This window comes from Babylonia areolata, chromosome 26 (assembly GCF_041734735.1).
Source record: "Babylonia areolata isolate BAREFJ2019XMU chromosome 26, ASM4173473v1, whole genome shotgun sequence".
Lineage (NCBI taxonomy): Eukaryota > Metazoa > Mollusca > Gastropoda > Neogastropoda > Buccinidae > Babylonia > Babylonia areolata.
Window position 1 is genome coordinate 29407357 of NC_134901.1, and position 15000 is coordinate 29422356.

General features: G+C 40.8%; 1 protein-coding gene across 1 annotated transcript in view; it reads left to right on the forward strand.

Annotated features, from left to right (window-relative positions):
• Positions 1-6724: 6724 nt before the first annotated feature.
• LOC143300286 (metabotropic glutamate receptor 7-like) overlaps positions 6725-15000 on the forward strand; it is a 98405-nt gene continuing 90129 nt past the window's right edge. The window contains exon 1 of the mRNA XM_076613881.1: positions 6725-6945. The gene's annotated coding sequence lies outside the window, so the exon portion shown is untranslated. The remainder of the gene's footprint in view (positions 6946-15000) is intronic.

Sequence of the window (15000 nt, forward strand, 5' to 3'; positions counted from 1 at the left end):
TCTATTGGACAAGACAGAATGACAATTCTGTTTTTTTTTCTGCCTAGACTTACTCAGTAATATCTCATTGGATGTTTCTTGCATCCGATGCCGGAGCACAGAATATGATGGGTAACCTAATCTGATATAAGCATTATTTCTCTTCTTCTTCCTCCTCCTCTTCTTGTTCTTCATCTTTTTTGAGTGAGCGAGTGCGTGTGCGTGCGTGCATGTATGTGTGTGTGTGTGTGTGTGTGTGTGTGTGTGTGTGTGTGTGTTTCTGCTCATGTTGTGTGAGGGAAAGCGTGAGAAGGAGAGGGGCACAATCACACACATTCCAAGTTCACACGCACATGAACACACATGATCGTGCGCGCACATGCACGCACGTACACTCGCACCACACAGACATAGGCTTATACATATTTCTTTATAAAATAAAATAGAATGTCTTTGTTACCAAGTGTGCAGGGGTCATAAGGAATATCGGGGGAATAGTACATAAAATGGTACAAACATAAATCGAAAATGATATAAAAACACAGACACCTTAGAATTTTTGACACATACTTGTGTATATCAATACAAGAACTTGTGCATGTACACACACATTCACATTCACACCCACTCACTCACATACACGTAAACGCACACATTTTTGTTTAAACCAATACTGTGCCATCATTGTTACCGTGTTCACTAACGTCACCATCATTTGCATTGGGAAAGAAAATGTATCTGGCTGGAGTATGAAGGTGGCAAAATGAAGTGCATCAGATAGTCATGAAGAGCAAAGACTGCCTGGAAGATGAAAATGGATCAGTCTCCAGAACCTTGTTGGAAATGGGGGTCTCTCAGTCTGATTCAGTATAAACATGTGTTTACAATGATTATTGAAATGTTTCACATGTTATCAGGATTGCAATTCATCAGAGAAATGTCTGCAACAATTTTGTGAGAATATGGTTTGTTTTTGTGTCTTAAATGTGTTGAAAATTATTAAAAACATCCAAAATTTCGGCGCCATTTTGTGACATGGCAATGTGTCTGAACATGAGTGGTCAGAAACAAACAAGTACAAACCTGATTAAAATCCAGTACATACAGACCTGATCTATATTCATTTGTTGTGATAATAAAACATTGATCATCAATAAAAATGGTACATTAAGTTTGAAATATTACACCAAAATCCAGCGTGACAGACGTAAACAACTTCACTGTCTGGTGAAGTTTCATCACGAAATGATGTAGTTTATCAGTTCACAAGACAGTCGAAGTGTGGAACGAAAAAAATCGTTGTATCCGAAACACGTCAGTCCCTACACGCTTACTGTTTTGCAGAATTTGATTAGAACAGTCACATTTTACATCACACAAGTTCTGAAAAATCAAACTATACATTGATTGTGAATGAATTTCTTAAAAATAATTAAGTTTCAAGCAATTCACGTTTAGTAGTGCTTGAGATGAAGTCAGGTGTCACATTCAGACACGGAACACATGTTCTTCGGTTCTGCTTTGCGCAAATAATAAAATTCCTTATTTTTAGTTGTTTTTTGTTGTTGTTCTTGTTTGGTGGGTTTTTTTTCTCATAGTCTTACTTTTATTACATTTTGTTTTTCTGCAATCCTACATATTTGTTCACTGTGAGGATAACGCTAATCAGTTTTCTGTTGATTGATCGAATAGAAAGATACAAAGAATCCGGTGTTTTGATCACAATTCTTCAGAAAAAGAGAAAACTTTTGTCAAGTGATATAAATAATATATTTCCCATTTCATAATAAGATGAACAGTAGTACTTTAAATAGTCAAACACTGGGGAAATATGTGAAAATGGAGTGCCTGCAGTGTTTCTGAAAAATAAAATCATCCTGGGTGGCGGGGAAGTTAGTTTAGGTATTTTGGGTTCCATGTTACATATGTCATAAGGTTTTAGGTAATCATTAATAAAATACATAATTTTGCACAGGCTTTGTTTGAATGCATTGCATTGGCCAAGGATCGCATGATAGATTCATTACTATCATTATTATAAATCCAGTAATTCAAACATCTGTGTCGGGAAAGTTAGTTTAGGTAACTTAGATTCAATGTTACACGTGTTACAACAAAGTTTTACATAATCAGTAATAACATTTATGATCCATTGTTATCATTATAATTATTATTTATATCCCATGCTAAATCGACGTCTACTGCGCCAGGGTTCGTGAGTCACATTTGCAAATACCGGTTCATTTCCAAAGAAAAATATGTATTTCATACCGTTCTTTTCACATCAAGACATGATGTTCAATTTTGCCATCATCTGCTCTCCATACTTTCCGAATTTATTGTCTAGACAGAGCGCCGTTAATATTCATTGAAACCGAACCTGGTTAACACATATTTAGATATTTATATTCTACACGTTAATAAGCAGAGCATGGAGTATATCCAAGTTGCGCATTGCGTAAAATATCAAGAAAACTGTACTTACGAACTAAATGATCCCGTGCTGCCTTCCTAAATTCACCTTTGCAGTTGGTATAATGCCGATTTCATTTTTTATGATATGTCATGAATGGTAAGAAACTGTAAAACATTCATAAAAGCGGATTTGCGTCTTCTACCAATTTACTATAAAATACATGAAATTGAAAATGTTTGTTTCCTTTTGACCCCAAAGAGCTCTGTTCCTAGCTTTCTGTTCAGAATCAGTTGTCTGCCGCAGTGACCTGCTCACAGATCAGCATCAGCGTGGCAGCAGTCAGTCACATGTACTGTACCGCGCTGAACGCTTTCTTCTGGCAACCCCTTATACTGCGCTTGCGTAACCTTCGCATGGTCTTGCCTTGCGACTCTTTGTAAGGCGCTCTCACACAGGCAGAAGTAATAAAAACATTCGATTCTGGACATTAAAAATCAAAATCTACTTATGTTACCGCCCCCGTATAGTGGTCAACTTTATATCAGTGTGATCAGTATGACTTATTCTATTTTATCGTAAAAAGAACGGTTTTGTTCCACACATTTTGACCTAACGCAAATTTTAATCTGAATTCCCTGGCCTAATGGGGTGAGGAGGGGGAAGAGACAGTCCCGCTGACACCTATTGTACCACCCTGCTCCGTGTCCACTGCCACCCCTTTGACCAGCTCACTGTCAACGCCACGTGATTCCTCACGCTGATCGGCGGAGACAGTTGGAGCTGGAGCACTGTGTACAAGTCAACTCACAGATTCATCATGTGTTATTACTGCACACTCTGCACGCCCACCCCCTACAACCTGTGCATAGGTTCGACTGTCAGGGAGCCTAGGCCCGATCACTAGCTGACCTTTCTGGAAATACGCCCTCTTTCCCTCTCGCCTTGCCTCGGCAACAATATGGGCCTGTGCATTGGTCAGATCATTTGCAACCCTTACCCCTCTTTCCTGCAGTTTCTGTCTTGTGTCCCTGTCTGTAATGATTGACATTTTGTTTTTCCATTTTGTGAACCGGACAATCATGGATTTCGGTTGCCCTTGTCGTGAATGTCCTGTACGATGTGCTCTTGTAATATCGTCACTTGTCCATGTTTTCGGCCCGTCAATACTGTTTAAGATGTCGACTACTGCACTGGCACATGTATCAAAAGTTTCTGTGGGCCCTCGCAGGGGAATCCCATAAAACGCGCAAGTTGTCTCTGGGCGAGAAACCATCAAGTCTGTCCGTGTCAGGTTTCAGTTGATTTACTTCTACTTGCATTTCTTGAATTGTATCTCTAATATATCGTAGTTCGTCCTTGCCGTTATTTGTTTCAGTGAACAGTTACTGAATGTCCGTCGTCATGTCTGTCACTGTTACTGTCAAGTGTCTGTGATCTCTTTCTAGTCTGTCACATCGTCTGTTTATCTCTGTTGTTTGACTTCATCCAATTCAACTTTGATTTCTCCAAGGTCACTCCTAATCAACCGAGTCTGCTCACTTAATTGTTGCTGCATAGCTTGCATCAGTTTGTTGATCATGACGCCTTTTCCAGTCTCCGTGTTTATCACTGTTTAGGAGTCCCCGTTAGAGTTGCTCTGTCCGTCAGAGTTGGGGCCAGGATTTTTCTCCACGTCACCGCTAAGAAGCAGCCTCCGGAGTGAGAACACGGCGTGCTGCACGCAGCATGTAGAGAGGAGCACTGGCACGTGCAGTGCAAGCTGACATACACTGTCACTGACACACCCCTCTTTCTCAACACATGACATCGTTCCCTTTCTGTTAGACAGTTCTGTCAAATATGCACTACCGGTTGACATCAGCTTGCACACATTCCAACAAAAAGTGTGAAACAGCGACAAGACCATGCCACATATTACAAAAGCAATGCAAACATCAGTTGCAGTTGATGTCAAATGTGTCTCAATGTCCGTGTCATCTCTCACCTGCAAATGTTTACATGTTCTCGTACTTGATCCAGATTGTAACCGTCCACAGAAAATACCAATAGCAGCCCTCCACGTACCTAAATCCACTATTTTTTAACAGTTTACCTTTCCACAGTACCTTACTGATCAACAGCACATCAAACAAGTTCCGTTCAGTACAGCACAACTCCTTACAACAGAAAATTAGGTGTGTGAATTCACTCGGGCTGCTAGCCGGCCGCCATTACTCTCATCCCCCAGAGAGAACACTGAACACTGAACTGTTTAATGTCATTAGCTGTAAAGCTCTTGTGACATAGTAGGCACAAATCAGAACAAAAATGGTGCAAAACAAATAAAATGGAACAGAAAGGAAAAACATAACCAAATATAAACTAAACTACTAAGGGATAAGCGGCACTTTGTTATTTTGTCGTTTGCTTAAAATGTCCATGTGGCAGGCGGGTACTGTGCCTCCCCCCTCCTCCCCTATTCGTTCGTCTCCAAGGTTTGAACAGTACACAGGAAACAAAGTACATATTATAATCTGAATAATAATTATCTAAGCATGTGACATCGACATACATCATACCAATACGAACACATAACAAAGTTCATATAAAACATATAACACATCAGAAAAATACATTTTCGAAATTGACCATCCAGTTGTAACCCTTCCTTTTGTCTATGCCTTTTCCCCCCCTCATAGAACCCATACTAAGTTTATAATTAATTAATGAGTATTTGGACCCGTAGTAGACGTTTTACGTATATTTACCGCCTCGGATACATATTTTGCTAGAGAGTATCATATCTTCATTTTCTGTCTCTGCATTGGAGCTGTATTGAAAAGGGTACAGTTTTTTTTTGTTTGTTTTTTCGCAATTCTTCATATCTTTTGCAGTCAAATATGAAATGGTTTTCATCTTCTGGGCTTTCGCCACACATTGGGCAAGGGGATGTCGCTACGTCTGAATCGAACCATCTTCTGTTGGTATTCAGTCCAAGTGCTCTCAATCTGAGCCTCGCAAAACATTCTATGCCACTTGTTTGCTGCGATCTTGATATATTTCTCCGTTTGAAAAATTGATTTAAATGAACAGAACCATTTATACATATTGCTCTCTATTTCTCCGTGCCAGGGTTTGTTTGTAACATGCTATAAGTCTATCTTTAAATTCAGATACAAAGCCGCTCTCGTGCCCTACTCCTTGGCACATCCAGACCAGACCGAATCCATGTTCCGTTTGTGTTTTCTTGATGTGGAATACCCAGTTCTGTTTGCCCTTCTCCTCTTGCAGCAGCAGCATCTCGTATGCTTGCCTACATAATCGTGATGTTGGCAGTCTAGTAAGTTTGAGCCACTATTTCATGCATTTTGCAATTGATTTACAATGCAATGGGTACCTGCCAGTTTCGCCATACATTATAGTGTTTGATGAATGTAATGGGACACCAAGAAAGCGCTTCATTGTGAAAGTATGTACTCTTTCCATTTGATTATTTGTCATGAGTCCCCACATTTCCGCTCCATAGTTCAAGACTGGTTCAATTTGTGTGTCGAAGTTTCCAGAAAAGCTGTGCATCAGTCGACAGTAGCCTCCTATTTTATAATTTGGATGACACCTGTTTTTCCGTTTCTATTTGCTTCATCCCACGCAGACGTCAAACTCAGTTTAGTTGTGAATAACATCCCTAAATATTTATATGAATTGGTTACTATTATTTCTCTATCACCATAGCACCATTTTTCATGAGTCGAAAGATGACCTCCTTTGCGGAAGACTATGATATTGGTCTTATCAAGATTTACTGTTAGTTGTAGTCTGTCTGTTTCTTGCTTAAGGGCATTTAATTGATTTTGTAACCCAATGGGTGTGTCAGACAAGAGAACAACATCGTCAGCAAATAGCATTAGGAACAATTCTGTTGCGCCAGGTATCATTTGCATTCCATGTCTACCCTTCTTTCATAACTCTACTGCCAATTCATTGATGAAAAAGGAAACCAGCTGTGGGCGCCCCCTGTGGGCATCCCCCAGAGAGAGAGAGAGAGAGAGAGAGAGAGAAGGAAGCAAATCATTAGTGATCTCTGTGGCCAATCTTTTTAATTCCTTCCACATTTTACCCAATGCACGGTAAACAACAAGGGGTCGATGTTCAGCTCGCGCACCGGTTTCGAGGTACAATCCCACGAGCGATAATAGACGATGGAGTCAGCGCTCACTGTGTGCGTGTGTTGTGTCTGTCGGTCTGTCTCAGCCAGTTCACTGGAAGCCGCTCTGTTTAGATTGCTGGCTCGCGCGTGTGTGTGACTGACGAACACTTTGCAAACCGTCAGAAAGCACCAGTTCACGACCTGTTTCTTTAATGTGTTTTGTTGGCCTCGGTTCAGGAGTCTTTGTAAAACAGACTTTGTGACTGGCGAAACGGTTTGTTTGCTGATGTTTTTGTAGAAGGTTTTGTGTGTGTGTGTGAAGAGACTGCGAAAATCGCTTCTGAGCCGGAGTTTTTTTTGTTTTGTTTTTTTGTTTGGCTTTGCGGACTGTTAATTGGACCATCTGGAGCCGGTGGGATTTTGTGTGAGTAAACGGCAGTTGTTTGGTGTGTGTGTGTGTGTGTGTGTGTGTGTAGATGTTTGTGTTGCTGTGTTTCTGCCCTGTCTTGTTTCGTTACGCATGCATTTATTGAATTCTGTGCGTCACCGTGCCGTTTTCAGTGGCGAAACAGGTGAAGCAGCAATCTGGGTTCATCCTTTGTTTTTCTGGCACACTCTGCAATCATCTGCATGCTCACCTGTTGTTTCCCTTTCAATTTTTGTTTGTTCTTCACTATTTTAGGGGGAAAGGGAAAACTACATCTTTTTTGTACCGCCATTTTTATACAATTACAGATATTATCTATCACCTTGAAAGTGTTGGTTACCACATTCTCTGACCACATGAACGAAAACCTGAACTCTCTGGGAAGAACACAAATGGTAAAAACTGAGCTTTCTGGGGAAAAAAAAAACAGAAGAAATATTGCGACTGCTTTTTGGCTCTCCTTCGCGTAATGTTTTCTTTGGGTTCTTTATTTCCCCTTTTGATAAGCAATATCACTTGAACGGAATGTGCCTGGCCGATACTCTCAGCAGAAGACAGTTTCAGGAACAGAGCAAGTCGTAGTGGAAAAAGTCTGTCACTCTTTCTCTCGTGTGCTGTGAACGAACAATACTGCAGTCTGGCCAATCCGTGGCGTGAGTTCAGTCAGGTGTTCATCACTGCTATGTCTACAAACCCGAAAGCTGACACTGCACGTGCAGCAGTGGACATTGCCGATGTTGTCCGGTCGCTGCAGGTCACGTCTCCCGATGCACCGACTTTTATTCTGAGTGACTGAACAACTGTGATCGTCTCTCCCTTCTTTTGAACAGTGTGTGACAGTACCTGCACGTTTAGGTAGCACACTTGATCGTTACGGTACCATTCCAAAGGCACATACCGTGCACCTTTCCAGTTCCAGTATCCCGGTCAGTCCGATCATAATACTGTCAATCCGGTCCCCGCATACAGGCCTGTTGTACAAACCAACCGTGCTGTTTAAAATGTCTGTTAAAATCTAGTCACATGATCACACTGAGCAACTTCAAGGATGGTGTTAATGCTCTGATTAGAATGTTTGATTTATTCCTCTGTTGATGTAAATGAAGCAACTGATGTTTTTCTCGCTATATTACTGTTTGTGATTATGATTAATCCAGAAAAGATTGTTAAAATGTTTCCCAGCAATAAGCCATGGACCACGAAGCCACTGAATCAAACGATGAATGCTGAATATCATCTCAGTCTTCACTTAGTATAATGATAAAGTGGACAGAACAGTGAATCACGGAGCAAGGTGTCGCTCGGAGACAGTTCATGTGGATATTCCTGTGTGATCACGTGGATACTGCAGTTTAGTAGAACCATATGTTTGGAAACAGTTTTAGTTACATACAAAATGTAATGAAAAGTAAAAGAATTTTACAATATGAAAAAAAGAAAGTTCACATAAACAGAAAAATAGAATCCCTTATGTGTAGATTGAGAAGAAATATTTTTACAACCAAAGATATATATATATATATGAACAAAATATCAACCCTGAACATATCATCTTTACCAATGATGTCGTTAAGCAGTATATCCCAGTACTTACAACAAAACAATCTGACATCTTGTTTTACTCACCAGCCTTTTCCATGACGGGTGCGGTGGTCAACTGGTCAGAGCTGGTTAGAACTCCAGTTTCCTGAGTTTGATCTTCGTCGCACATGATGGGTTAAGGATTTTTTTTCCGATTTCCCAGGTCAACATGTGAGCAGACCTGTTAGCGCCTGAATCCCCTTCGTGTGTACACGTACACAGAAGATCAAATACGCGCGTTAAAGATCCTATAATCCATGTCAGCGTTCGGTGGGTTATGGAAACAAGAACATACCCAACATGTACACCCCCGAAAACGGAGTATGACTGCCTACATGGCGGGATAGATAAACAAAAACGGTCATACACGTAAAATATTACATGTCTCAATGACTCTGTGTGTGTGTGTGTGTGTGTGTGTGTGTGTGTGTGCGCGCGCGCGCGCGCGCGACTGTAACCTGACTGAATGAAACGGGACACGAATGATGAGCGCCCAATGGCCGCTGTCAGTCGGTTCTACGCCAGTAGGCAGCCTGTTGTGCAAATGATTCCGTGTTTGTGAAGCGTGTAGAGTTTGGACTCTGAGCGAGGACAGGTGCTGTATCATCATCTTTTTTTGTTGTTTCTTCATGGAACAATCCCATAAGCAAACATTTGTATTTGTAGGATTTATTTCCTTCTTATATCTAGAAAAAAAACCCACCTTTAATTATTGGAAAATACTAAAGTTTTAAGAAATCATCACATATATGCGCGCACACACGCATGGACACACGCACGCAGTCAAATACACACAGCACATCCACACAGTCCAGTTTTCCTGTTCCTGTTCCTGACATCACACCTTCCCACAACCCACCCCTTTCCAACTTTTACTCACTCTCCAACACCCATTTGTTTTTCGTTTAATAGCACTCTTCGTGAAAAGACGTAGGATCAGTGACCAACAACACACATACCCTACCAACGTTGTTATCCACAATGCCAACTCCATTTCAGTTTGTGGTACTTCCACCCACGTGAGCGGAAATACACCAGTCGGGGGGGAGGAGGGCCTGGGAGGGGGACGGGGGGGGGGGAAGAAGGTATCGGTGAGTAATGGTGCACGACCGACATCAATACTGCGGTAACTTTTCCACCAGTTTCCTTTGTCCTGTTTTTTCTTCCTTTGTTTCTTTTCACTGCCCCATCATCTGCACACTTTCAGTGGCATTACACACACGTCACTCATTTTGAGTCCCCCCCCTCCCTACCCCTTCCCTCCACCCCCCCCACCCCTCACATCGTCATAGCCGGTGTCGTACTGGGGATACTGGAAGACCCAAGTGGGGGAAGTAGGGGCAAGAGGGCTGGGGAGTGAAGTATCAGGAAACGGAAAGGGCGCGCTGTTAAAAAAAAAAAGAAAAAAAAAAAAGCAGGGAGTGGAGTAGGGGTGTAGAGATGGAGGGGGTGAGTGATGTAGCTTGCTTACAGGAAGAAAGGGGGAGTCTGGGTTTGAAAAAGTCCATGGGTTCAGTTGTCACAACCTCCTGGTTCCAGTCTGGGGTTGGTCCATGAGGAAGAACAAGTGTCCGTGCTGGGTGCTGCAGACTGCAGTGTGGTGCCTGCAGGTGTTGTTCTTCCGTCCTGCACCTTACCGCCTGCTGCGCGATGTTGGTATCTGGTCAGAATTTTTGTCAGGGATGGATAGTACTACTGATGATGATAATCTAGTTTATAAAGCGTCTTTCCATGTTAAACATGCTCAATAGCGTTGTACAATGTCAACACCGACGTTTAAAACATGCATTTAAACGCTTAAAAACAAACAAACCAAAAAAACCCACACACACACCAAAAAAAAAACAAACAAAAAAGCCAACAAATCTCTCTCTCTCTCTCCTCTCTCTCACACGCACACACACACACATAAAGGACCGCATGAAGCGTCCCCAGGTGAGCTGTTCCACGTGGAGGATCTCGCTAAAGAAAATGGTAGATATTTACTATCCAAAAGGAAATGAGACTGTGCCTACAATGTAAAAAAAAGAAGAAGAAAAAACACCTGAAGATGAATATCATTTCTTAGATAACCGCTAACTATACAAAGAATTTTAGAGAATTCACACACAAAATTTAATACTGCTGTTAGATCAGTCAGCTCACGCTAGAAGGCTTTTTATCTATCGTTTACTGAATCTTTTTATGTTTGTGGATGTGACTGCGTATGTGTGTCTTATAATCCTTGTTAAAAAATCCAAATAAATTTAGTTCTGATTCTGATCCTGAACAAGGCGATGAGCAGCGCGAGCGAGCTCGGTTCGGTAACGGCACAAAGGTTTTCAGAATGCAATGCTTTGTTTCTTTGTGTGGAGATACATGCTCTCTCTCTCTCTCTCTCTCTCTCTCTCTCTCTCTCTCTCTCTCTCTCTGTGTGAACGATCTTTCCTCTCGTTATTGAGAGATCGACTCGTTGCTAACTTTATTGACGGCTGGACAACAGCAATTAACACCAGCGAGAGATTTTCGCTGTATTCAACTTTCAAGTCAAATTTTTTCCCTGAACCTTACATAGATAATATTAGAATAAAACATTTTACAGATATGATCGCAAAACTCAGAATGGGTGTTCTTCCTCTCAACACAAACGCTTTTCGATTTGTTCCAGACAATACATTAAGGATTTTATGTAGTTTTTGCAAAGATCAAATAGAAAATGAAGTACATTTTATTTGTATTTGTCCATGCTACAAAGAATTACGGTATCATTATTTTGGATCAAACACAATTAATGAAGAGCAATTCAGTGATTTAATGCAATGCCCTGATGTAATGTCAATGCATAATCTAGCCCATTTTGTATTTTACGCTGAGAAAAAGCGTGACATATTGACGGAGCTAAGCAACTGATTATTTGTTGTTCCTGTTCCAGACGAATATCCATACACATGCAGTGCAGGTGTGAGCCGCAGGCCACAACTCAATTCAAATGAAGGATTCATCGCACGCGCGTGCGCGCGCGGTGTGTGTGTGTGTGTGTGTGTGTGTGTGTGTGTGTGTGTGTGTGTGTGTGTGTGTGTGTGTGTGTGACTTACCCACATGTCAGCTAAGTAAATTGTAGGATTATGTAATCAGAGTCCAAGCAAAATTGTAATGTACTAGAATACTGTCTGTTATTGTTGACAATGTTAGGAGCCTGATGACTTATGAACATTAAACCATCTGGAATCTGGAATCTCTCTGTGAAGTCATATCAAGTCTTAAGCCAAAATTTTATTCCACGATGGTACATTGTATAAACAAACAGCAACTTTTTTTTCTACAAGAAGTGTTTTGAAAAAAAAGGAAAAAAAAGAAGAAGACAAAGTAGACCCGAAAAGAAAAAAAAAATCCATGTACTGTCAAACTTTAAAGAATGTGATGATGAAATACACAGCTGCATTTCTCTTTGACACAGATGAATATAACGTAAAATGCTTGTGCAGAATTACACCCCTCACCCCACCTCTTTTTTCCCTTATACAGGTTACATTTCTCCATATAGGAATACACAATACAGTCTTTTGGAGGAGGAAAAAGAACAAAAACAAAACAACCAAAACTACCAAAGAAAACAATACAATGAACATTCCACAAGTTCACATTACACTGAAGTACACTGTGTGTCTCCCCCACCTACCCCTCCACACACTAGTGGCACACGCACATCCATACACATTACGAGAGAACAAGAAAAAGAGCTGAGAGGTGGAGAGGGTGATGAAGAGAGAGAGAGAGAGAGTGAGAGAGAGAGAGAGGGAGAGACAGAAATTGAGAGAGAGAACGAGAGATAGAGCAAAGTGGTCCTCACTTAAACCTTAAATGCTATTGAAGTACCGTTATAATGTCCGGTGTGGTGCAAAATTTTACACAAATCTATCATACCAATCGTACAACATACATTTTTCATACATGCATATGTATGTATGATAGTCGTGTCCGACTATGACCATCAGAACAGCAGAGGAGGCAACTTCTGTCCCGACTATCTGGGCTAGAATTTGATCATAGTGGAGAGTGTCTTGCCCAAGTTTCATCCCCACTCTCTCGGCCAAGAGGTTTTATGACAGTCGGCGTTGGGATGGTTCCCAAAGGCCAACTAGCCCCCAAGGCTGCAGTACTCAGAGCCAGTCACAGTCCGTCACAAAAGACAAAACTGTAAATGATTTCCTTTTGCAATGGAGAAACCACTGACAATACAGCTCTCACTTTGCTGTTGGCCCAACTGCAAACTTATGCAAGGCGCTTTACGTTAACCGCTAAACGTGTTGCCAAGGAAATGAAAATATGATTTGGTAAAAATGCAAAATCATGCAAGTAAAATGTACAAAAACTGTTTTTTCAATTGCGTGTTTCCTCGTATAACACAAATTTTTTAATACACTGCCAGCGCAAGCATGTACAAAGAATCACACAAATTAATAAGTGAAGCAGCAGACTAAAAGTGTGTGTGTGTGTGTGTGTGTGTGTGTAAAGGGAGTGTAGACAGTGTGTTCGTGCACAGGTATTCACGTGCATATAAAGGTTGGGGTGTGTGTCCCAAATGGATCAGCGGTTGTTTTGACATGTTGAGCTTGTTGGAGCCAGTATCCAGAAACCTTCCCCCCACATGCGCACACAGCTTTCTCTCTCTCTCTCACCCCGAATCTGACCCTTAAACAAGAAAACGTTGTTTTCAAAGCATCCACGTTCCGATACAAACTGTTTCAGCGTGTCGCAGGTTCACTGTTTTGTTCCTGCACTACACGAGGAAAGAGTTGAGTTGAGAAAGGGGAAGGGTAGGGTGTGAAGGTACGGCAGACTTGTGGTGGTTACAGATAGTACTTTCTCCTTTTGGTTTTACGATTTGTAGGTAGCAGTCAGAGAGAGAGAGAGAGAGAAAGAACAAATACACACACGCACGCACATCCTCTCTCTCCCTCTCTGCCCAATGATTTAGTTTATGGTGAAATGAATCGATACCCGTTATATCTAGTTTCTGCAATCAGGTGTATCCGTTATTGGTTCAGATTATTACAAATGGATCATAACTGAATATCCCGCAAAGCTTATAATATGCTGTTTGATTTAGATGTAAGAGTGAACTGGGTAACCAAGATTCGCCATTGTTTGTTCGAGAATGGGTTTTGATTTGTTTGGTTAAACCAAGGTGCTAGTAGCATCCAGGCGTTTACCCGTGCTTCGAGAACGATTGGTTGATTGTAGATGACAGAAATTGTCTGATCATATTCAAAATAGTGAAATATTCAGTTTCTTCAAGAATTTTTGCAGTGTGTCTTATCATAAACCTTACTTGGTGTTAAAAATGGACAGACATTTAAGATATATAAAGACAAGATTTAGATTCAGTATTGCAGAATTAGCGGTCCATCATTACAGATACAGAACATGCAACGACAGTGACCTGATCTGTCCATTATGCAAAGACTTACAATAAAATGAGATACACTTTTTTCTTTGCTTTAAGGAACATTCGAGAGGAGCTTATTCAGCCAAAAATCAATATTGAAAACCTACTTTGTTTGAATTGAATTTATCAATGTCGTCTACTTCCACTAAAGTTATTCGTAGATTTAAAATTTTTTTTTTATATAAAGCTTTCAAATTCAAAGAAATGGCTATTTTGTGAAAACATTTTTCTTTTCTTTTATTGTTCTACACATTAAACTGTATTGCAGTTATATTTGTGTTTGACTGTATGTTGATAATGACATTTATAGTGATATGATGTTTATAAACTTCATAAGGGACCGAGGCCCATACATAAATAAACCATCTCTCTCTCCCACCCTCCCTCCCTCCCCCCCTGTCTCTCTCTTGTCCACCCACCCCCCCACCCCCCATCTTTTTGAAGTCTTCATGCTGACTGATTTTTTTTGTTTTTGTTTGTTTTTGCATTTGCTTTTTGGCGATTGTTGTTCACTTTAGTTGTTCTGTTAGTTTGCTGAGTGTGGTCTGGTTTTCCACAACTTTCCCCGATTCTGCAATCTGGCGGGGTTTTTTATGTACAGTGTTCATTCACGACAGGTGAACACATCATCACCATCACCATTATAACCATGGTTGTAATCATCATCACCAACATCATTGTCATCATTAACATCAACAGCAACTGCAGTAACAGTTCCATCATGACCAAATATGACAGCTATCAATATCATTCACAAAAGCGACAACAATGTAGCCGACAAGTATTTCCACAATAGAGCCAACAAGTATTTCCACAATAGAACCAACAAAGTATTTCCACAATAGAACCAACAAAGTATTTCCACAATAGAGCCAACAAAGTATTTCCACAATAGAGCCAACAAAGTATTTCCACAATAGAACCAATTTCCACAATAGAGCCAACGAAGTATTTCCACAATAGAGCCAACAAAGTATTTCCACAACAGAGCCAACAAAGTATTTCCACAATAGAGCCAACAAGTATTTCCACAATAGAACCAA